At 46.3% G+C, this 25,166-nt stretch overlaps 1 long non-coding RNA gene across 1 annotated transcript; it reads right to left on the reverse strand.

Moving 5' to 3' along the window:
* Nucleotides 1–23,631: 23,631 nt before the first annotated feature.
* Nucleotides 23,632–24,878, reverse strand: LOC143925482 (uncharacterized). Its single transcript, XR_013261999.1, has 4 exons — nt 24,741–24,878; nt 24,484–24,601; nt 24,314–24,396; nt 23,632–23,907 (listed from the first exon to the last, which is right to left on the reverse strand). It is a non-coding gene; the product is annotated as an uncharacterized LOC143925482 (long non-coding RNA).
* Between the last annotated feature and the right edge of the window lie 288 nt (nt 24,879–25,166).

Raw genomic sequence — 25,166 nt, forward strand, 5'->3', positions numbered from 1 at the left:
CATGCAAAGGAACAGGAAATGAGGAAGGGGGCAAACACTTTTTCACACCACTGTATATCCCGAACTACACCTAACACCTATACCATGATACCAGTCCTTAAAAGAACTTTTGTGGACCTAATAGATAGCGATTTGGGTCACTGAAGTCTCTCCCTGCTCCACACAGCAACCTCTCCCTATAGTGACAGAAGAAAATGTAAAATGACCGCCGGATCGGGTCTATTTATAAGTTAGGGGGAATGTCCAAGTGTCCATGTGCTGTAATGTCTCAATTGGCTGTCCTGTACCCCATGATGGATGTGTCATCATAGGTCAAAGTTCTTTTACACAGTAAACACGCAAGTCCGCCGGGTGAACGGCGGCAATAGTCCGCCGATCGGGCGGACCGCGAACAGCCGCAATTCGCAGTGAAACGACCGCCGGGCGAACCGTTCGACCATCCCTAATGGTAACCAAGCTCAGTGGGTTAAGAGGAGGAGAGTGCTATTCTGTAGCTATGATGGAACAGATGTCACTGGTGAGGTAAGACACTGCTCAGTGTCTTCTCATCACTAGCTGGGATTCTCTGTACCCCCCCCACAGGAAAGTCCACTTACCCCACATCCCTGACAACTGGGGGACCTTCCCCCCAACACCTGCAAACAGTGACAGAGAAACCTTCAGATATTTCTAAAACAAATCCCTTAACACCTCCTGATGGGCTGCAGGCTCCATATTTCGTGTCACATGGCTTTGTCCCCCCAGATCTAAGTTCCCTTCCCCAAAGCCCCTGACCACCCCCTCTGCCCTGGATGCTATGCCACTGCTGAGCTTCTTTCCCAGAATAGAACTCTATACTGCTCCTCCTTTGCAGGGCTGAAATCACATTCCTTTACAACACAGCCAGTCAGCCATGATCTGCGCAGGGTGTATCTGCCTACTGTAACTACACTGCGGTTCCGACCAGAGAATTTCACAGGTCAGAACGGCAACATAAAAGCCAGATACACCTTATGAAGGCTGATAGACTGCATGTAAAGGAATGTGATTTCAGCCCTGTGTATTGTGGGGGGGGGGGGGGGGGGCTGTTTACAGTAGTGGAATGGGAAATGAGCTCTGCCAAATGACCTGCCAGGGGTCCCCATCCTCTGATTCTCCAGCAGTGATCCATATCCTCTAATGTAAGGAGGAACTCTGGGAACTCTATACTCTTAAGCCACTTTGAGTATCTTGGCGTGCGGTGGGTGTATCTGCACACATGGTAGAAGTGTTGGGTGGTAGTGGGGGGGGGGGGGGGGGCAGGTCAACTTTTGCATCGGGGCCCACAAGCTTCAAGCTACGCCTCTGGGTGGCAGTTAAGTGAACTGCAGACCAGAGGGAGACAGAGTGACAGAATAGAGAAGAAGCTGTACTGAAGGTTACTGACTGACAGCTAGTGTCAGATTACAGAGTGACACAGAGACACAAACAACAAAAATGACTGACTGTGTATGTGAGTACCAGTGTATTGTGAGTACCAGTGTATTGTGAGTACCTGTGTATTGTTTGTATTGTGAGTGCCTGAGTATTGTGTGTATTGTGAGTACCTGTATATTGTGAGCACCTGAGCATTGTGTGTATTGTGAGTACCTGTGCATTATGAGTACATTTATATTGTGTGTATTGTGAGTACCTGAGAATTGTGAGTTCCCAAGTATTGTGTTGTATTGTAAGTACCTGTATATTGTGAGTACTTTTGTACTGTGAGTACCTATGCATTGTGAGTACATTTGTACTGTGTGTATTCTGAGTACCTGTGTATTGTGAGTACTTGTGCATTATGAATACCTGTGTATTGTGTGTACCTGTACATCATGAGTACATTTGTATTGTGTGTATTGTGAGTTCCTGTATATTCTGAATACCTATGTATTGTGAGTACATTTGTATTGCCTGTATTGTGAGTACCTGAGTATTGTGTGTATTGTGAGTACCTGAGTATCATATGTAGGGATGAGCTGGGTGTTAGCCTGTTCGGTGAAGCCAGAACTTGATGGGCCATTTGCGCCACATTCGTGTGGCGCTCACGGCCCACAATGCACTGCGGCATCTCAGTTCATTGCTGGCTGATGATTGGCCAAGCATGCACTATGACCCGCATGCTTCGCCAATCACAGAGCCGGCGGCAAGGAGAGCCATAATTGGCCACAGGCATTATGGCTCAGGTACTGCCTGTGGGCAATTATAGCTCACGGGTAGGGATGAGCTTCGTGTTCGAGTCGAACATACGTTCGACTTAAACATCGGCTGTTCGCCCGTTCGGCGAATTCCGAACATTATGGGCCGTTCACGCCAAATTCGTGTGGCGATCATGGCCCACAATGCACTGCGCCATCGCAGTGCATTGCTGGCTCATGATTGGCCAAGCATGCACTGTGACCCCGCATTCTTGGCCAATCACAGCGCCGACAGCAAGGAGAGCCATGATTGGCCACAGGCAGGATGCCTGTGGCCAATCATAGCTCAGGCTGTGTAGTACACGCCCCGCACTATATAAGGCCACCAGCGTGGCGGCCTTGTGTAGTGTGTTGGCGTCTGTAGGAGTTAGTGGGTGTTCTGTGTACCTTCAACACAGTATACACCGATCGTTATCGGCCGATTTTGCGTTCTAGCTCTTCTCTAGCTCTTCTGTAGTGGTTCTTGTCTGCGTGCCCTGACCGCAGTATACACCGCTATATCCACCTATATTGCTAGCTATATTTCTCTTTTTAAATAGAGCTTGCAGTCAGTTGTAGGAGACTGTGCATGCTGTCTGCGTGCCCTGACCGCAGTATACACCGCTATATCCACCTATATAGCTAGCTATCTTGCTCTTTTTAAATAAAGCTTGCAGTCAGTTGTAGGAGATTGTGCGTGCTGTCTGCGTGCCCTGAACCCAGTATACACCGCTATATCCACCTATATAGCTAGCTATCTTGCTCTTTTCAAATAGAGCTTGCAGTCAGTTGTAGGAGATTGTGCGTGCTGTCTGCGTGCCCTGAACCCAGTATACACCGCTATATCCACCTATATAGCTAGCTATCTTGCTCTTTTTAAATAGAGCTTGCAGTCAGTTGTAGGAGATTGTGCGTGCTGTCTGCGTGCCCTGAACCCAGTATACACAGCTATATCCACCAATATAGCTAGCTATCTTGCTCTTTTTAAATAGAGCTTGCAGTCAGTTGTAGGAGATTGTGCGTGCTGTCTGCGTGCCCTGACCACAGTATACCCCGTTATATAAACCTACATAGCACTTCTCTAATTGAGCCATCTGCCATCTGCCATCTGCAGGAGTTAGTGGATGTTGTGTGTGCCTCCAGCCCAATATACACTACCCAATTGCTGGTTTTCCCATCTCCCTTCAGGCCATTACCATGTCTGGAAGGCCAGCAAGGAGAGGCAGACAGGCGCGAGCTGATAAAAGAGGGCAAGCAGGCTCCGTTTTTAGAGACAACAGTGCTGGTCGTGGACGCGGTGCATCGTCATCATCAGCACGTGGCCATGGGACACGCTTGTCTTTTTCGGCAGCTGGACATGTTGAGCCACAACATGCCAACGACTTGGTAGAGTGGATGACCAAGCCCTCTTCATCCTCCTCATCCTCTCTCACCCAGTCTCAGGGTACTAGCAAAGCAGCTGCCAACGCATCGTCTTCCCTCCTCTCAATGTCATCATCAGTGACTCCTTCCCTAGACCCACCACGTCCTCCTGAGGAGTCTCCTGAACTCTTTGAGCACAGTGTTGGGTACATGCTCCAGGAGGATGCCCAGTGTTTTGTAGGCTCTGATGATGATACTCAGCTAGAGGAAGGTAGTAGCGTGAATGCAGAGAGAGGGGATGCTCAAGAAGGACAGCAATCTGGCAGTCATGTTCCACAAGCTGCAGCATACTGCCAGGTTTGCTCCAGCGATGAAGAGGGAGGGGATGATGAGGGCACTGACTCCACGTGGGTGCCTGGTAGGAGAGAGGAGGAGGAGGAGGAGGAGGAGGCACATGTCCAATGAGGCAGGATGCCCTCCGGGGGCCAGCTTAGGGGCAGCACACCGACTGAATCACACCGCAGTGCTCCGCCTGTGCAGGGCGCTGCCTCTGCGCGTTATTCTAAAAGTTCTTTGGTGTGGGCCTTTTTTGAGACGAGTGCATCAGATCGCACCGCTGCTATTTGCAACATATGTCTCAAGCGTATCTCACGTGGCCAAAACATCAGCCGCTTGGGCAGCACATGCTTGACCAGACATATGTTGACCTGCCATGCAGCTCGTTGACAAGCGTACCTCAAAGACCCACACCAAAGAACAAAGCGGACCTCTCCTTGCTCCTCATCAGCTGGGATCTCCAACCCCACTAGACCTTCAGTCCTCTCTGAAACCTGCTCTGAGAGGAATGAAGGTGTAGAATTAGGTGTGTCACATCCAAGTGCTTCCGGGCCTTCTGCTAGCAGTACACCCACGTCCGATTATAGCAGGCAAATGTCCCTGCCCCAGCTGCTGGAGCGGCAAAAGAAGTTCACTCCCAGTCATCCACATGCCCAGCGGTTGAATGCTAGCTTGGCTAAATTGCTAGCACTTCAACTGCTGCCTTTTCAGTTGGTAAACTCGGCCCCCTTCCGTGAGTTTGTACAATGTACGGTTCCTCAGTGGCAGGTCCCCAAACGCCACTTTTTCTCATGGAAGAGCGATTCCGGCTCTCTACCGGCATTTGGAAGGCAATGTCTTTGCCTCGCTGGACAGGGCGGTCAGCGGTAAGGTGCATATTACCACTGACTCATGGTCCAGCAGGCATGGACAGGGACGTTACCTGTCTTTCATGGCCCATTGGGTCACTCTTCTGGCAGCTGGGAAGGATGCAGGACAAGGTGCAGTAATGTTGGAGGTTGTTCCCCCACCACTCCTCCAAAATGCTACTATTGGTTGTAACACACCTCTCACCTACACCCCCTCCTCTTCTTCTTCCTCCATGGCCTCTTCCAGTGCTCTGTCCTCAGAACAAGCGGTGCTCCGTAGGCGTTCCAGGGGCTACGCAAGTACGCAGGCAAAACAATGCCATGCCGTGCTTGCGCTGGTTTGTTTGGGGGACAAGAGCCACACTGGGGCGGATGTTTTGTCAGCTCTGCAGGGGAAGGCCGAGAGGTGGTTGATGCCACGCCAGCTTAAGCCAGGAATGGTGGTTTGCGACAATGGCACCAACCTCCTCTCCACCCTCCGACAGGGACAACTGACCCATGTGCCCTGTGTGGCTCACGTCCTTAACCTGGTGGTGCAGCGGTTCTTGGGCAGGTACCTGGGCTTACAGGATGTCCTGAAGCAGGCCAGTAAAGTCTGTGTGCATTTCTGCCGATCATTTAATGCCTGTGCTCGGCTGGCTGAGCTCCAAAAGGAGTTGAACCTGCCCAAGAACCGCCTTATATGTGACATGCCCACCAGGTGGAACTCAACGTTGGCCATGCTGCAGTGGCTGCACACGCAGCAGAGGGCCATCAATGAGTACCTGTGCGACTACGGCACCAGGACAGGGTCAGGGGAGCTCGTTTTTTTCTCACCACGCCAGTGGGGCATGATCAGGGATGCATGCACTGTCCTGTCACCGTTTGAGGAGGCCACAAGGATGATGAGCAGTGACAGTGCATGCATCAGTGACACTGTACCTCTTGGAGCATACGCTGCGTGGAATAATGGACAGGGCACTTGAGGCAGAACAGAGGCAGGAAGAGGAGGACTTCCTTGCCTCTCAAGGCCCCCTTTATGAGGAGGAGGATTGTGTCAGCATGGAGGTGGAGGCTGGCACGCAGCAGCAGTCTTGTAGGGATGATTTACAGTCCCAAGAAACCCGTGGACTTGTACGTGGCTGGGAGGAGGTAGCTGCGGATCATGTTTTCCTTAGTGACCCAGAGGACTCCGGACCGAATGCCTCAGCTAACCTATGCTGCATGGCCTCCCTGATCCTGCAAAGCCTGTGGAAGGATCCTCGTATTCTTCGGATCAAGGAGAGGGACCATTACTGGCTGGCCACTCTCCTTGATCCACGGTACAAGGGTAAGGTTGCCGACCTTATCTTGCCGTCGCAGAGGGAGCAGAGGATGAGACATCTCCGGGAGGCCTTGCAGAAAGGTCTGTGCAACGCGTTCCCAGAGACTGGGAGGTTACAAACTCCTGGTCCTGGACAACGTGTTGCTGAGGCATCGGTCAGAAGGAGCGGTGGAGAAGGTGGCCGTCTGACCGATGCTTTCAGACAATTTTTTAGTCCGCAGCACCAAGGTAAGATCGGTAAATCGCTAGCGTCTTATTTACATGGTGCAGGAACACCTAGGGGCAAGGTCAGACTTGGACACCTTTCTCACCGAAAATCCTCTGGCTTACTGGGTCTTGAGGATGGATCACTGGCCAGAGCTTGCACAGTATGCAATTGAACTACTGGCCTGTCCTGCATCCAGCGTTCTTTCGGAACGCACCTTCAGTGCTGCTGGTGGCTTTGTTACTGATCACAGGGTGCGCCTGTCCACCGACTCAGTTGATCGACTGACCTTCATCAAGATGAATCAGTCTTGGATCACCCACAGCTACCAAGCACCTAAAGCTGATGTAATCGAATAATTTTTTTTGAAATATCACATCCCTTCAAGACTGCCTATGCTGATGCTGAGTGACTGTCCTGTTATGTTGATTGTCTATCTTCTTCCTCCTCCGCTGATATGTTGGAAGAACATTTTTGGTTCTGGGGGATGCCACCAGCCCAATTTTTCTGCCCCTGTTTAACAGGGGTGTTTAATTACAATTTTTGATGCAATGCTTTGCAGCAGGGCTCATTCCTGCACTACAACTAGAGTGTATGGGAGAGGTTGCAGTGTCGTGGCACCAGCACCAGTGCCTAAGGCCCAATTGTTCTGCCCCTGTTTAACAGGGGCATGTAATTACAATTCTTTATATAATATTTCACAGGAGGGCCCGTTCCTGTGCCCACACAGAGTAACTGTGAGGACTTATAGTGTTGTGGCACCAGCACCACAACCACCAAAGGTCAATTTTTCTACCACTGTTCAACAATGGCATGTAATTACAATTCTTGATATAATCGTTCACAGCAGGGCGCTCCAGCGCCCACCAAGAGTCACTTTGAGGGCTTACAATGTTGTGGCAAAACCAACACCTTGTTCCGCCATTTCTGCAGAGCATATTGGACAGGCCCCTACTTTCAAACATCCAACTTACAAACATCTCCTACTTGCAAACAGAAGGAGACAACAGCAAGTGAGATGAAAAAAGACAGACGGCAAAACAAATTATACAGGGGTGATAACCCTTCCCTATGTTTTCCAAAAAGCTTAAAAATAGATTTTTTGATTGGCGCTACACTTTAAAAATGTACCAGTTGAAAATTACAAATTCTACTTAACATAACAAACCTACACAGTCCCTGCACCGCCTGTATTACTGCTGTTCTGAGTATATAGGGCCTAGGGTCCACACGTATTTGCTTTTTTTTTAAATATGGGTACGGGATTCCCCTTAATATCCGTACAAGACCCAAAGGGGCTGGTAATGGGCAGGGGGGGCTATCTATGCCATTTTTCTCAATGATTTTCATCCATATTGCCGGAACCAGATATAACATTAAAACCGCAAGCAGTTTTAAATGACGTTATTTCCATTTAAATGTCATTTTGTGCAGGGACTGTTCTATAAAACGGGAAACACGTGGCACTTCACAGCATACTATAGACACCCCCAGGCACGATATATAAAGGAATATTTCACTTTTTTTTTCACTTTAATCGTCATTAAAATCAGTGCTCTTGCCAAAACGGACATTTTTAAAAACATTTTAGGCATTGACCCATGTCCCCTGGGGCAGGAGCCAGGTCCCCAAACCCTTTTTAGGACAGTATCTTGCATATTAGCCATTAAAATTAGCACTTTTTATTTTGAACGTTCGAGTCCCATAGACTTCAATGGGGTTCTAACGTTCGGACGAATTTGGGGTCCGTTCGAAAGTTCTGTTGCGAACCAAACCGGGGGGTGTTCGGCTCATCCCTACTCACGGGGTTAAGTACATGCCCCACACTATATAAGGCCGCCTGCATAGCAGCCTTGCGTAGTGTGTTGTGGGCGGCTCAGAGACAGATAGGCAGAGACTGTCTAAATTTATTTTGAACCTAGTGCAATTACAGTCGGTGTATTGTGCCACCTGCACACAGTGTACACCTGAAGCTACTCCCCAATTGCTGGTGTTGTTCTAGTCCTATACCACAGGCAGCTGCAGCAGTTAGTCCATGTATTGTGTCACTTGTACACCTGAAGCTACCCCAATTGCTCGTGTTCTTCAGATCCTATACCACAGGCAGGAAGCTGCAGTAATTATTACAGTTGGTGTACTGTGCCATCTGCTCAGTGTGCACCTAAAGCTACCCCAATTGCTGGTGTTCTCATCTCCCTGCAGGCCATTAGTATGTCTGGAAGGCCAAAAAGGAGAGGCAGACAGTCAAGAGCCAATAAAAGAGGGCAAGCAGACTCTGTGTCTAGAGGCAACAGTGCTGGTCGTGGACGCGGTGCATCGTCATCAGCACGTGGCCATGGGACACACTTATCCTTATTTTTGGCAGCTGGACGTGCAACAACATGCCGAAGACTTGGTAGAGTGGATGACGAAGCCCTCCTCATCCTCCTCATCCTCTCTCACCCAGGCTCAGGGAACTGGCAAAGCAGAAGCCCACGTGGCCTCTTCCCTTGTCTCTATGGCATCATTCACTCCTTCCCTAGACCCACCATGTCCTCCTGAGGAGTCCCCCAAACTGTTTGAGCAAAGTGTTGGGTACATGCTCCAGGAGGATGCCCAGCGTTTTGAAGGCTCTGATGATGATACCCAGCTAGAGGAAGGCAGTAGCGTGAGCCCAGAGAGAGGGGATGCCCAAGAAGGACAGCAATCTGGCAGTCATGTTCCACCAGCTGCAGCATGCTGCCAGGTTTGCTCCAGTGATGAGGAGAGAGGGGATGATGAGGTCACTGACTCCATGTGGGTGCCTGATAGGAGAGAGGAGGAGGAGGAGGCACATCTCCAATGAGGCAGGATGCTCTCTAGGGGCCAGCTTAAGGACAGCACACCGACTGAATCACACCGCAGAGCTCTGCCTGTGCAGGGCGCTGCCTCTGCACTTTATTCCAAAAGTTCATTGGTGTGGGCTTTTTTTTTGAGACGAGTGCATCAAATCGCTCTGCTGCTATTTGCAACATATGTCTCAAGCGTATCTTGTGTGGCCAAAACATCAGCTGCTTGGACACCACATGCTTGACGAGACATATGTTGACCTGCCATGCAGTTCATTGGCAGGTGTATCTTAAAGACCAACACCAAAGAACAAAGCAGACCTCTCCTTGCTCCTCATCAGCTGGGATCTCCAACCCCACTATACCTTGAATCCTCTCTGAACCCTGCACTGAGAGGAAAGAAGGCTTAGAATTAGGTGTTTCACAGCCAAATACTTGCGGCACTCTGCTAACAGTACACCAAAGTCAGATTGTACAAGGCAAATTTCCCTGCCCCAGCTGCTGGACTGTTGAAAGAAGTTTACTCCCAACCATCCACATGCCTAGCATTTGAATGCTAGCTTGGCTAAATTGCTAGCACTTCAACTGCTGATTTTTCAGTTGGTAGACTCGGATGTAGAAGCTGGCCCTGGGAGAGCAGGTCTGCTGACAGTGGGAGAGGAAGCGAATCTGCTGTGTTCAGCTGAAGGAGAGTAGTGAACCATGGCCTCCTCGGCCAAAAGGGGATCACGGTCACTACTAATGCTGTCGACCTCTTGAGCCTCAGAAGAAACCTCGCTATGAGGGAAGTTGGAGGGAAGATGTAGCCGAGGTTGAAGTACCAGGGATGTTGAAGGTAGTCTATTCCCTCAGCTGAAGGGAAGGGGGTTCTTGATAGGATTAGCTGCTAGGTCTATGTCCAGTGTGTCCTAGATCTGAGTTATGAGCATAAATTCTTGGGGACTCGGAGACCACTCGTTGGAAACAAAAGTTCTGCTGAGTGTATCTGCTAGGAGATTCTCAGTCCCTGGAATATAAGCCGATCCAGTAAGTTCAATTGAGCCCACTCAATCACAGGGTGAATTTCCCGCATCAGGGAGGAGCTTCTGGTACCCCCCTGCCTGTTGATATAGGTGACGGCCACTTTGTTGTCCATCTTCAGAAGGACTCGTTTCCCCCTCAGTTAGGTACTGAAGACCAGGAGGGCCTGAAAGGCTGTTTTCGTCTCCAGCACGCTTGAAACTGCATCCCGGCTCCTGAATGGCCAGTGGCCCTGAGCTGCATGGTGTTGGTAGTGAGCCCCCCTTCCTTCCATGCTTGCATCCGAGGTCATGGATTCCTGTGGAAGGGGAACTATATGCTTGCATCTCGTCAGATTTCAGGAACGAGTCCACCACTGCAAGGATTATTTGACCTCCTCCGAGATGTAGATCGGTTGGGTGATGGATGAGCCGTCTCATTGACGCAGAAAGGAAGTCTGAAGGTTTTTTGTGTTCCATTGGGCCCACTAGACCATAGGAATGGTCGCAGACAGAGTGCCTAGAAGACTGAGACCCCCTCTGTCCAGCAGGGATATTGCTGAGATTGCTCTTCTCACCTTCTGAATCAGTAGGGAAATCTTGTCCACCGGTAGTTCCACCGTGTTTGCCAGAGTATCCAACTCTGCACCTAGGAAGATCATCCTCTGGGTAGGATGAGCATTGTTTTTTTGCAGTTTATCAACCAGCGCAGGCCTTGTAAAGTGGCCACTAGAACCTCCTGATGCTGGATAAGGCACTCCTGGCTGCTTGAGAGGAGAAGAATGTCGTCCAGGTAGAGATGGACTCTCAATCCTTTCTCCCTTAAGGACGCTATCACTGGAAGCAGTACCTTTTGTGAAGGTTCTGGGGGCGGTAGAGATCCTGAATGGGAGACATTGAAACTGGAAGTGGCCCTGATTCACAGAGAACCGAAGGAACTTCTGGAAGGCGGCATGGATCGGAAAAAATGAAGATAGGCATCCTGAAGATCTATGGAGAGCATCCAATCCCCCAGATTTATGGCTTGGAGGATCGATTGTAAACTCTCCATCTTGAATGTCTCCACCCAGATGGAACAATTGAGGTTTTTTAGATCTAGAGCTGGGCAAAGGTCCCCTGATTTTTTTCTTGACTAGAAATAATGGGGAGTAGAATTCCACTACTAAATTATTTTTTAGAAATATTCCCCCAGTTGTTTACCCCGGACCAACACAAATGTATGGATGAGTCCCTTGTTAAATTTAGTGGCAAGCTTAAACTCAAACAATTTATTCCCAGCAAAAGGGCCCGCTATGGGGTGAAGGTAGACAAATTATGCGAACGAGTCACAGGTATCAGCAAAGAGGTACTCACCGAGGCCAAGATGCAGAGAGCGGTGGCTGTTGCGACTCAGCGAACACCACCCCTGGAGGTGATACAGGGAGTGGGTTGCACCAAGAGGCACAAGAGAAGAGGACTTATCCTGCGACTTGAGCGGGTCCGTCTGTGGCCAGAATGGCTTCTCCTGCGTGAAGTCTCTCTGTACCTTGGTTCGGGTGAATTTGCGGACCTGGCAGGGCTAACCATATAGGCAGCGTTAGGATTGCTCTCTTTTTTAAATCTTCACTACTTACCAAAGTCCCCCCCCCCCCTTACCTATTAGGCTGATGGTGATCTGCTAGGGCAGTGGTCTCCATGGAAAGGAGAAAAAGGCAAGCCTAAGAAAATACACAGTACAAACAATTGGCATGTAGAGGAACAGAAAAAGAGGAAACACAGCAGTAAAGGCAAAAAAGAAAACATTGATACAGTAATAATCAGCCACTTACCTCAGTATGGTGAATGAGGATCTTGAAAAATGAAAGGCAGGAAAAGTAACTACCGCAATCTAGGCTCTGGACACCAAGTGCAATGCAGCTTTAGTCAATCAGCTTTTTAAATTGGCCGCTGAGGTCACGTCCTGCTCGCACATGTGCAGTAGCGCTGAGCGGCGGCCGGCGCCATCTTAGATACTAACAGCAAAACTAACAGCCTGCCCAGAGCAATTGTGCTGTGCATGTGCGGAAGCGCTGGGACACTCAGCACACCTCCCGGCGACCCTGGGAAGACTACAGTGCCCAGCAGAACACCCAACACAGATGGGGAAAGAAGGAAACAAAAACAGGTACACAGGGAACAGGGAACAGATAGAATGAAGACCACTGCATTATGACCAAGCCTGTTTAAGGTAAGGGGGTGCTGATCCATGCGGTACCAACAGGTGAGGAAAAATAAGAGAATACTGGGGTGGGAGCCATATCGTCATCTTATAGTTATGTGGTCCTATCAGGTTGTGGAGGCGGAGTCACAACCCAGAGTGTATGCTGCTATGATGCGACAGGAAATAGTGATGAGAAAAAGATTTGCCTTCCACCTCTACACACACTGCCGCTTACCGACTCCTGTTGATATTTTATTACAGGAGATCACATGCGCTTTTGGCTTAATACCCAACCCGGGCCTTTTATTTACATAGTCAAGGTTTCAGCGTCTTCCCAGGCATTATACCCTTTACAGGTACATTTTGCCAGATATTCCCCAAAGGAAAATAAAAGCTTCCATAGCATAAAATCTTTGGGTGACTTTAATAAATAAAAAAGTATTGCACTTACATTTGTTTAGGTAAATTCATGCAGTATAAAACACAGAGTCGGCCGAATGCAGCCCATGGTTTCCGGGACTTGCCTGTATTACAGTGACGTCAGCACGTCACTCTTCTCTACTTATTTTGTCACACCTGACGTCGCCCTGGGGCACAGCCCATTTGGTCTCAATATAGATGGAGATGGGAATGCATTTATAGATAACTCTAAAGCTCCATACACACTATCAGTTTTTCTGCAGTTTTTCCTTCAGGTTTACCAAAACCATGTAGTGCAAGGGCCTGCCTGCTTGCATACACATTGAAACTCCTAAGGTTTGACCTCATATTAAATGGTTTTGATAGTGATTGTATAGTGTGTATGAGGCTTTAAAGTATACTGTTGTTGTAAACTTGATCTGAGTTTTAGATGATATTTCATAAATGGAATTTTAAGGTAGATAAAAACACCACCAATCATCTCCAATTGAACATCTACAATGAGAGATTTTCTAGCTGTCATCTTTCGCCTTCTCTTTCTTTCCTTTATTCCTGGAAACTGCTAAAATGTGGCTCATCTGGGGTAATTTTTAACAGAATCATATTTGAATAGGGTTATTGCCGAATATTATTATTAGAGTTCTGATATTTTTCACTAATGTAAACCTTGGTACTTATACCAAAGGTTTTAAGTACTTGTAGCGTAGTAAATCATTTTTCAAGTTTAATTGTTACTTGACCCCAATACACCGTCCTTTGAAATTAATTGGATCTCTGATTTGGGAGAGTAATTGTTCAGTAGAAAACACTACAATTATATCATTTTTATAAAATTGTATGTGTGGTCTTTTTACCTAGTCCTAGTCTTTTCTATATTCATTTCAATTTTCATTTTAAATCACAAATTTATATCTCAAATTATTTAGGATAGCACAGTAATTTTTTAATTATTGTGATATTGTGGGTGCAAGAAACCCATTTAAAGCAGGTGGACTTCCCTTTCTCCAGAATAGATTTTTCCCCTGTGCATATCATTCTTTTAACCAAGAAGCAAAATCTAAAGATGTTTCTATTTTGATCTCCGGTTGTATATCCTGGTCTCTTATGGATAGACGTTTGGATATAAATAGCCGTTATCTCTTTCTTAACCACTTAGCCAAATGACGGCTACAGCACGGACCTCAATTTCCGGGAGGCCGTCGTATGACGAACACCCTTTTCTTTGCTCCCCGTGCACGCACACGAGTGCACATCGGGGCAAATTCTGTGTTGGCCTAGTCCCTTGGACACAGTCAAACATAGATCGCTGTAAATGGCCAATCACAGCAGCCATTTACTACGCGATCGGCGTGGCCAATGAGAGATGATCTCAAATGTAAACATATGACATCATCTCTCATTGCTGGCTCTCCCTCCTCACACAGAGACCGTGTGTGAGGAGAGAGAGGATCATACAGCGATCTGTACCTTCAGTGAGTTAACTGCATAAATTACAGTGTCTAAACAGTGCCACATCAGTACAGTGCCTATTTGGGATCTGTGCCCACCTGTGCCAATCTGTGGAATCAGTGATCAGTGTCCATCTGTGCACATCTTTGCAATCAGTGCACATCTGTGCTGCCTCATCAGTGCCCATCTGTGCCACCTCATCAGTGCACATCTGTGAAATAAATCCATGCACATCTGTGCTGCCTCATCAGTGCCCAACTGTACTGGCTCATCAGTGCCCATCTGTGTCACCTCATCAGTGCACATGTCAGAGAGGTTACCTGGCTGGACGGATGGTTTGCCGCGTGGGCGCGCTCCTGTGGGCACTCGTGTGCATGTGCCGGCTGACCCCGATGCGCACATCCCTGTGGGCACCAGCTGGCGTGCTTCTGTGGGCACCAGTGCGCGCGCCAGTGTTCGGGCGCATGCAGGTTTGCACGTGCCTGTGCGCGTTGGCGCACACACGTGCACGCTGTTTGCCGCCGACTGGTCTATTTAGTCTGGCTAAACCCATTGACCGGTGCTGCCTGATCAACAGCTTTCCATGACCCTTGCTCCTGAACCTGAATTTCGGCTTGATTACCTATTGACTCGGCTTGAATTGGACGTAAATTATGAGCCAGTCCTCAGTAGTGAAACACTGAGTGACTCAGAGGAGGAAGATATTCTGCCCGCCAAACAAAGGCGTTCTGTTGAGGCAGCGGCATCCATCAGCACCGCATTGCCATCCACCAGCACTGCAGTACCTTGGCAAGAAAGGCCAAGGACCCATGAGAGCCTTCCCTATGCCCTTCAGAACCCCTTGTGGCTTCCTCCTAATTCAGGATAAGCCAACATTCCCCCTTTCACTGCCCAGCCAGGAGTTCAGGAGGACATGGAGAATTTTTCTCCAATCCATATTTTTTATTACATTTTTACAGAGGACATGCTATCAAAAATTGTGGCCCAGTGCAACCTGTATGCACAGCAATTTATTTTAAATAATTCAACGTCCTATTATGCCCATCCCTACAAGTGGAGAGACCTAACGGTGGAGGAGTTGAAGGTTTTTTTAGGCCTCACATTTTGTATGGGACGCACAAAAAAAAAACAAAAAAAAAAAACTTTGAATTCCTATTGGTCAATCCACCCCATGCCAATCTTCTCCAAGGTAATACCCAGAACCAGATACCTCATGATAATATGGTTCCTCCTTTTCAATGATAATACCAAGTGCCCTCCCTGAAATGACCTAAATTATGACAGGCTTTTCAAAATTTGGCCACTACTAAATTATTTTTTAGAAATATTCCCCCAGTTGTTTACCCCAGACCAACACAAATGTATGGATGAGTCCCTTGTTAAATTTTGTGGCAAGCTTAAAATCAAACAATTTATTCCCAGCAAAAGGGCCCACTATGGGGTGAAGGTAGACAAATTATGCGAACGAGTCACAGGTATCAGCAAAGAGGTACTCACCGAGGCCAAGATGCAGAGAGCGGTGGCTGTTGCGACTCAGCGAACACCACCCCTGGAGGTGATACAGGGAGTGGGTTGCACCAAGAGGCACAAGAGAAGAGGGCTTGTGCAGGATGGACCGGACCAGAAGGTAAGTAGCAAGCGAGTCTGTAAAACAGGTAAGAAAAGTGCAGAAACAGGCTGAGGGTCAAACACAAGTAATCAGTCCAGGAGCCAGCAAGGCTGAGTGCAGAGGATAATCCAGAAGCAGGCCGTGGGTCAAACACAGGCCGGGAGCCAGCAAGGCTAAGTGCAGCAGACAAAAGTTAATCCAGAGGCAGGCCAAGGGTCAAACACAGGTATCAGTCCAGTAGGCAGCAAGGCTAAGAGCAGGAAGTCCGTTAAACAAGCCAGGGGTCAGGTCAGGAGAGAATCAGCATAGGAACAGGAAGCAGAGGAACACAGGTGAGCTGAGACAAACCAGCAACTTGTCTGTGTGCTAAGGCTCCTTTTATAGGCTGGTTAGGGAATTCACGTTATGCGTGTGCTTGTGCGCACTTGCACACGCCTCTCAGTAGGGCCGCGAATGTTCGTGCGCCGGAGTGCCGATCCATGGCGAATTTGTGTGCGTCTTTGCACAGGGAGATGGTGAGTTTGATCCAACTTACTTCCCTGATAGTGCCCCCCCCCAAGGGGCTGGCTCCGGACACCCAAGCTGGCCATCAACTCCGGATGTTCCCGATGAAAAGCTCTAATCAATCTTGGAGCATGAGGATTACCAGAAGGTTCCCAGGAGTTGTCTTCTGATGGGTTCCCTTTCCATTTTACTAGGTACTGAAGTTGTCTGCCCAACTTTCTGCAGCTAAGGATAGCTTCCACTTCAAATTCATCCTCCCCATCTATTACAACTGGAGGCGGGGGAGGCTCCTCTCTTCCGGGAAATGGACTAGGAACCACTGGTTTTAAGAGAGATACGTGAAAGACAGGATGTATTCTGTATGATCTGGGTAAGTCTAACTTGAAGGCCACATCCTGGGAGTCGGAAGAGAAAAAGCAGAGATATTGTTTTAGAGATTGATTTGTCCTTTCTGTCTGACCGTTGCTTTGAGGATGGTATGCGGATGAGAGACAGACCTTGATTTCCAGGGCCTTACAGAGTTCTTTCCAGAATTTAGAAGTAAACTGAGTGCCCCTATCTGAGACAATACTGTTAGGTACTCCGTGGAGTCTGACTATTTCCTTAATAAAAGGTATTGGCAGTGTCCAAGGCAGGGGGAGTACCAATCATGGGCAAGAAGTGGGCCATTTTTGAAAGACGGTCAACCACGACCAGGATGGTGGTGAACCCTTCTGAGGGTGGCAAGTCCACAATAAAGTCCATAGTCTCAGTCCATGGCCGTTCAGGGATAGGTAGGGTCTCAGTAATCCCCCAAGGTTTGGCTTTAAATCCTTTGTTGCGTTGGCACGGAATGCATGAGGAGACAAATTCCCGACAGTCCCGACTCCAACCAGGCCACCAGAAGGCACGGGAAATTAATTCTGATGTCTTCCATATTCCGAAGTGGCCAGCCAACTTGTGGTCATGAAAAGTCTTTAAGATCACTGGCCTTACTTCCTGAGGGACAAAGATCTTATCCTGTGCCCAAAGTAGATCATTGCGTTTCTTCAAGGACGACACTACAGGATCGGTACAGTGGCATGAGGCTGTTTTAATGGCAGTTGCCAGGTCGGATTGTGTAAGCAGGAGGAAATTTTGCGGTGACAGAATGGTGCTGGGCTCGGTAAACTGGGGAGATTCAGGGAACATCCGGGAGAGTGCAACCGCTTGGCCATTTTTGGACCTGGGACGGTAGGAAATGTGGAACTTGAACCTAGGAAAAAAATGCCCAACGGGCTTGTCGTGGTCTTGAGCTGGCAACCATTCAAGGGTATTCCCTGTATTGCAGGGATAAGGAAGGTAAAAAAGGGGGAGGGGTATGCCTGTATATCAAAAATGATGTACAAGTGAATGAGGGATGACATCACTAATGGAGCAAGGGAGGAGGTGGAATCCTTATGGGTAGAGCTACAAAGGGAGGAGACTAAATCAAAAGTAATACTGGGAGTATGCTACAGGCCCACTAACCAGAGGGGGGAGGGGGAGGCAGACCTGCTATCACAGGGAAGTGTCATTATAATGGAGGATTTTAATTATCCAGATATAGACTGGGTGTAAGGAACCACGTATTCATCTAAAGCTCGCCATTTCCTAAATTTCTTGCAGGACGATTGGTCAGATGGTAAATGCACCAACAAGAAACAAAGCGTTATTAGATCTACTGATTACCAACAATACAGACCTGATCACAGATGTGGAAATATGGGGCAATTTAGGAGACAGCAGTCACAGGTCAATTCGTTTCAGTAAAAAAAACCACAAATAGGAAACATAAGGGGAATACAAAGACACTGAACTTCAAAAGAGCCAACTTCCCTAAACTACGATCCTTGCTAGAAGATACTAAATGGGATAAAATCTTAGGAACAAAGAACACGGAAGAAAAATGGGTATGCTTTAAGAGCAAATTAAATATGGGTGTTTGCCAGTGTATCCCAATGGGAAATACATTTAAAAGAGCTAATAAAAGTCCTGGGTGGCTTAACTCCAACCTAAAAATGCATATAAAAGCAAAGGAGAAGGCCTTCAAAAAATACAAGGCTGAGGGATCATAATCGGCACTCCAACTTTACAAAGAATGCAACAAGAAATGTAAAGGTGCAATTAGGGCACTAAGATAGAACACGAAAAGCACATAGCAGAGGAGAGTAAAAAAAATCTCAAGAAATTCTCAAGAACTCAAGAAAAAAAGTATATAAAAATAGTAAGAAAGGGAGATCAGATTACCTCCAGGTGCAGGGGATTGCGACGGGGACAAAGTGTGCCCACTTCCTGCCTTAGTCTCAGTCTCATATTATTATCCAGGTTTTATATAGCGCCAACAGTTTGCACAGCGCTTTACAACATGAGGGCAGACATTACAGCTACATTACAATTTTGTACAAGAGGAATCAGAGGGCCCTGCTCGTTACAGCTTACAATCTAAAAAGGGAGGGTCAATTGCTACAAAAGGTAATAGCTGTGGGGGGGGGGGGATGAGCTGATGGAGGAAGTAAAACAGTGTTAGAAGCAGGATATTCTACTTTGAAAAGAAGGGTTTTCAGGGATCGTCTAAAGATGGATAGATTAGGGGACAGTCGGACAGATTGGGGTAGGGAGTTCCAAAGGTTGGGAGAAGCTCTGGAGAAATCCTGGAGGCGAGCGTGGGAGGAGGTGACAAGGGACTAGGTTAGTGATGTAACTAGGGGCAGAGTTATGGATGGCTTTGTAAATTATTGTTAGTACTTTGAATTTTATTTGTTGGGTGAGTGGAAGCCAGTGGAGAGATTGGCAGGGGGGGGGGGGGGGGACACTGAATGGCTGGTAAGGTGGATTAATCTGGCAACGGCATTCATTATGGACTGAAGGGGGGATAGTCTATGTAAATGTAATCCAGTGAGGAGGGAGTTGCAGTAGTCAAAGCGAGAGATGACCAGGGAGTGAATTAGAAGCTTGGTGATGGGAGCTAAAGAAGATGGCGCCACACACCAGCTACACACCGTGGCCAGAGGCACACCTCCCCCAGAGACGAGCTGAAAGCATGCGGTAGCTACTGATATTGCCTATGCTACTGAAGCAACGATATCCTGGAGCCCAAGTATCCTGCTGCCAGCGGAGCCAGACACAGACATAGGTACTCACTCATTCCTCACGCTGAAGGAGTTGGTCAGACAAGGACAAGCGGAGGAGAGGGAGGGAGTGAGGCCGGAGGACTGATCCGAGAGCCCCAGGTCTGGGACGTGGTTCACGGACTGCTCAGGTGACTGTCTGCTGACACCTCCCCCAAGAGAGAGAGAACAGAGAGCACTCAATCCTGAATATCCAGAGAGAGGACGCTGGTGCTGCCGATGATGAGACGGCTTTGAGGGGGTAAGGGGGAGAGAGAGAGCGGCTATAGTTATATGGCTGCAAATGTGTGAACTGAGATAACTATCCCGCTTATCCCGCTGACCACTACGAGAGGTCTGATACAGCAAAAGCAAAAGCACTCTATTTGAAAATGCCTTTTATCTGTAATAGCGGCTAAAACCAGCCTAAGCCTCTATTACCAGCCCTCATAAATACCAAAGTGGATGAAAGACTTGCTGTTTGGCTTTTGTATTGAGGCTAAGGGAGAAATGAACTGGATTGGATTGTGGAAGACAAAGTAAGAGTGGACTGCTCTAAATAAAACGCCTCTTTTTTCTCAGAAAAAAGTAAGGAAAGGAATCTATATGAATGTATAAACTATAAATAACAAATAATAATTTAATTGAGGCAAATGACCACAAATCAACTATAAACAGTGAGAGAGGCGCCCAGGAGGAATCATTGGATTGTTTTTTTTTTTTTTTTTTGTTTTGTTGTGTTTTTTTTTTTTCTCTTTTTTTTGATTGGACATTGATTGGACATTGTACTTGAACCCCTGCTTCTTTTTGATACAGCTGAGGTTAAAAATTGTTGGACACTATCTCCCTCTCTGTAGCAATTAAGAGACTAAGATTAGGGCAGGCATTTGTATATCGGCTACAATTTCTTGCTTGCTTTCTCCTCCCCGCGCTGTCACCTGTCCCCCCACCCTTTTTTTTTTTTTTTTTTTTTTTTTTTTAGGGCTAAACAAAAAGGATATATGGCTTGGAATAAAAATGTTTTGGTAGATGGAAAAAAACAGTAAATAAGTAAGAAATAATATCCCCTGTAAGTGCCCCCCCTTTTTTTTCCCCTTTTCCCTGCTGCTGGGTATATCCCACTCCCTCCTCCTCCCCCTATATCTTCCCCCCCCTTTTTTTTTTTTCTTTTTTTTGCAATATTTTGTAATCTTAGCATTTTGTGCACCTTTGTATTTTTGTACTCTTTGCACTTTTGCACTTTTTTTTAATTTTTATTTTTTTAGCATTTTTGCATTTTCAGCATTTTTGCAATTTTTGTACCTTTAGCATGTTTTGCACTTCGTGCATTTTTTGCACTTCCTGCATTATTTGCACTCATCCCCCTCTTTTTTTTTTTTTTTGAAAAAAATATTTTCTTACAATTTATTTTTTCCTGCACTATTTTTATATCTTGTGCACTTTTTTGCACACCCTTCTTCCCCTTCCCTTTTTTTTCTGGGAAAATTATGTATAAGTGCTGGGACACACAATGTATATAACTTATAGTTTTGGAAAATTATATAATATTAAGATTGTATTGCAATTGAAAACGGATTTGCACATAGGTATATTGGGGGGAGAGGAGAGGGAGGGGGAAAAAGAAGAAGGGAATAAATAAGGAAAAGGTGTCTGCTTCTCAGAAGGAATCATAGTCTAGGGGAGACCAGGTAGGTGAATTGAGTAAAATAATACCAACGCCTATTAACGCAAATTTGAAAAGCTAAATTGAAGGGGAAGGGGTAAGAAAGGATAATGGTAAGGAGGGGAGCCAAAGCTGGGAAAACAGAAAGTGGGAAAGGGAATTCTATAAAAACGTATGGCCCAGGGTAGAGTAGACCAGAGGGAGGAAAAAGAAGTGGAAAGGGGAGAAGGAACATCACCTGCCCGGGAAGGACAGATAAGCAAAAAACCTAATACAGAAGAAGGTGTAACTCCACAGAAAAGCTCGAAAGAACGATATCAACAAAAAGAATCAGGAAAGATGTGCGAACCAGAAAAAGGAATTAACCCCCAAAACACTCCCCACTAAACAAGACATGGCAGAAATGATGTCACATCTGGAAGGGATGATTAAGGGCAAATTAAAGGCAACTCATGCAGATATTCAAAATGTATTAAAAAGGGTAGAAGAATTGGAAATACAATTAGAAGAACATAAAAAAGCTATTTCGTAATTACAGAAAAGGGCGGATCTGGATTGGATAGAAATGAGAAATATCAGATATAAACTGGAGGACCAGGAAAACAGGAATAGGCGAAATAATTTAAGAATTCGTGGCCTACCAGAATCCGTGAGAAGCACTGAATTAGAGAATGTGCTTCGAGAAGTGTTTAATAAAATAATGAAAAAAGAAGAAACATCTCATATAGCTTTTGATAGAATACATACAAAAGGGAAGCCAAGACCCGAGACAGAGAGAAATGTAATTGTGAGATTTGCCCAATATGAAACAAAACAACAAATCCAGCAAGATGCAAGAGGCTCTGAAACCATTAAATATGAGGGAGCTATGTTGCTTATCGTTTCTGACCTATCACAAGAGACATTGAGCCGTAGAAGGGCCCTGAAACCTCTAATAAATCAATTACAAGAAAAGAAGATCACTTATAGATGGGGCTTCCCTGCATGTTTGATAGCTAAAAACCAAGGAATATCAGCTACCTTAAGATTCCCAGAGGACTTGAAAGAATTTTGCAACAAATTGAATATGCCATGCGTTACCCTAGAGAATTGGGAAAAGAAACCCCTAGACTGGATGAAATTGAGAGACCAGCCATGGAATAGAGTGTAGGGTTTTTTTTTTTTCTCTCTCTCTTTTTTCTTTTTTAAAAGGAAGGAGAGGGGGATGGAAGGGGTAAAAGTGGGGTAAATAATAAATAACAGGTTGGTGGGCAGGAATAAGGGAGGAAAAATGAGAGAATAAAGTTTTTGGGCAAGGATGAATTTGAGTAGGCTCGTTGTGTGGGGAGGTAGGTGCCGGGGGCTGGGCGGTGCCCGCATGCTCCCCCGAGACCACCTCCGAAAGGGGGTGAGGCTCGGGGGCCCATGCGGGCACTTATACTCCCTCAAGGAAGGTCCAACCAGGGCTAGGGTTTGGTAATAGGCGCTAGCCTGGAGGACGGTAACATTGATATTCAATGTGTAAAGGGTGGGGGGGTGGGAAGGGAGGGAGGAGAAATATGTTTTTTCACATTGATTAATGTATGGTGTACCGACTGGATCGATCTAGGTAAAAAAAATGTATGGTATTTTTTTTTTTGATTTCACGATGGAATGTCTATGGCTAGTTTTAACCAATCTCCATGAAAAATGGCCCCTTTGAAGATTTTTACATATAATGTTAGAGGGCTAAATAGTCCCAATAAGAGATATCAGATTTTGCAGGAACTGAAAAAATGGTCATCAAATATTGCTTTCCTACAGGAAACTCATTTTAAATGGTCACATAATAGTGGTCTGAAGTCTAAAAACTATCCAACTTGGTTTCATGGATACTCCTCTAGTAAGAGGGCAAGAGGAATTGCTATTGGGTTTGATAGAAGTACCCCTTTTATTTTAAAGACCATGGAATCGGACTCTGAAGGGAGGTACCTATTTATCAAAGGTTTTATTTTTAATAAAATGTATACGTTGGTTAAGATCTACTGCCCTAATTATCACCCTTGTCCTTTTCTTGGGAAAGTATTGAATAAATTAGAATGTTTTAAAGAGGGAGGGGTGATTATGGCTGGGGACCTTAACTTTGTATTTGACCCTACCCTGGACCCCCAGCCTTACGCTCAGAAGGTAAATATCTTAAGATAATTAAACAAAAGTTAAATCGGCAGCAACTAGTGGAGGTGTGGAGAATTGCGCATCCAGGGGGGAAAGGATTTTACCTACTATTCCCAGGTGCATCATTCTTATTCAAGAATTGATTATATCTTCTTAGATCATCAGCTCCTGGAGGGGCTAAGGGAAGTAGAATTGAAATCAATAACCCTCTCAGATCACCCCCCATTATGGCTGTTTTGGATCTGGAGGACATACTGGTCAGGCAAAGAGTATGGAAGTTAGATGAATCCCTTTTACATGATCATAAAATATTTGAAGCTCTGGAAAGGGATATGAATCTATTTTTTAAAGAAAATAATGTAGAGAATATTACACCAACTGTTTTGTGGGAGACTCATAAGGTGTATATGAGAGGGAGATTGATAGCAGAAGCAGGATTTTAAAGGCACCAGTAATGAATTTCAAAGAAATTTCTTTCTAATCAATCGGTATTGGTTTTATATAAATTTATTCCAAAAATAGAAAATCATACAGATAGAAAGGTTAAAAAGATAGAAAGGTTAAAAAGACTGTTAGACATAGGAAATGGATCTATACACATAGGAAGGCTGCATCAGTATACATATCGAGGTACAAATATTACAGAAATTCCATATCTATACAGGGGAACTAGTCACCCACAGTAGAACAAAGATAGGTCAATAGGTATTATGATGAAAAACTGATGCAGGATCCAAGGGAAGTGCCCGACATGTTTCGCGTTCTTACGGACAACGCTTCTTCTGGGGCGTGATTAAAATTACTTATATACTTCAAAAGACAAAAAAAGAAAGACAAAACATGTATGAATACATAGGTATATATGACATCCATTGTTATAAGCAAAACCCTAAAAAAAAAAAAAGGTTTACTATATACAGCATTTTCACATTATATAGAGAGAAACTAGTATATATATATATATATAGAATTGTATAGAAACATACTTGTCAGGAAAGGGGGCCATGCAGAATTTGGGGGCTATAGGTGCCGGAACGTATAAGGGACACTGTGGGAGCATACACGTATAAATCTATACGTGTACATCAGGTAAAAGAGGTGATGTAAAAGGGAAAGTTTTTTAGTGTTTCATTTTATTATTATATTATTATATTAAAGATAATATATTAAAGAAATATGTAGATAGTTCAAAGATAAAAAACTTTTTATGTCCTACCCCAAGACCATCCGTAGGTGGCGCTAGAGGCACACACATAAAGGCTGGCAGTGTGCTGCAATGATTAATTCATATAAGTAAAGCTGCAAATGAAAAGAATTGTCAGTGTGAAAAAAAGATTTTACTGCTATGTATATAGGGATGTAAAATGTAATTCTGCAGACACTCACCAGTTCTAGTAAAACACAGTCTAGTCCATATGGGGAAAGTGGGGAGGAAAAATACTGATGTCCCTGCTCGCCTAGTATCCTGTTGCCATGCAGTGGAATAGAGCTGCATAGATAGCGTCTGAAAGAGTAGAATGTGAAATGAAAGGTAGTAAGGGGAGGGGGAGGAGAGGGGAAGGGGGAAGAGGAGGGGAGGAGGTCGGAAAAGAGAGAGGGGAAGGGGAATAGAGGGCAGAGGTATCCACTGCAGAAAGGCTTACCTTCTATGTGTATCAGTGTGGAGCATCCGCCATACTGCACATGTGACTGCAGGCAGAGTGATGAAACCTCTGAGGGAGACGCTGGTGATTGCATCTCCCTAAGTACGTGGATGCCCCGCCCACCGCTACTCAGACTGGCCAGAATGCCAGTCCGTCAAATGCGGTGGGCCGGCCGATGCCCCTGAGCATGCCACGCCCCTTTGAAAGACGCTCACACCTCCCCGCAGGTGCGGCTGTGTCATACCCAGGCGCTGGGGCGGGACGTCGGGACGTATATTGCTCAGGGACAGAGCTAGAGAGGGGGGAACGTAGGAGATGGACCGGCCCCCATCCTCCACTCCTAATGCACCAGAGAGCATGTAATGCTCAATGGTGCTTGTCGGCCGCACAGTGTCCAAACGGCCGGCACAGCGCCCCCTACCGCAT

The sequence above is a fragment of the Lithobates pipiens genome, unplaced genomic scaffold, assembly GCF_037356315.1.
Source record: "Lithobates pipiens isolate NorthernLeopardFrog02 unplaced genomic scaffold, aLitPip1_a1.2 Scaffold_22, whole genome shotgun sequence".
NCBI classification, from domain to species: Eukaryota; Metazoa; Chordata; class Amphibia; order Anura; family Ranidae; genus Lithobates; species Lithobates pipiens.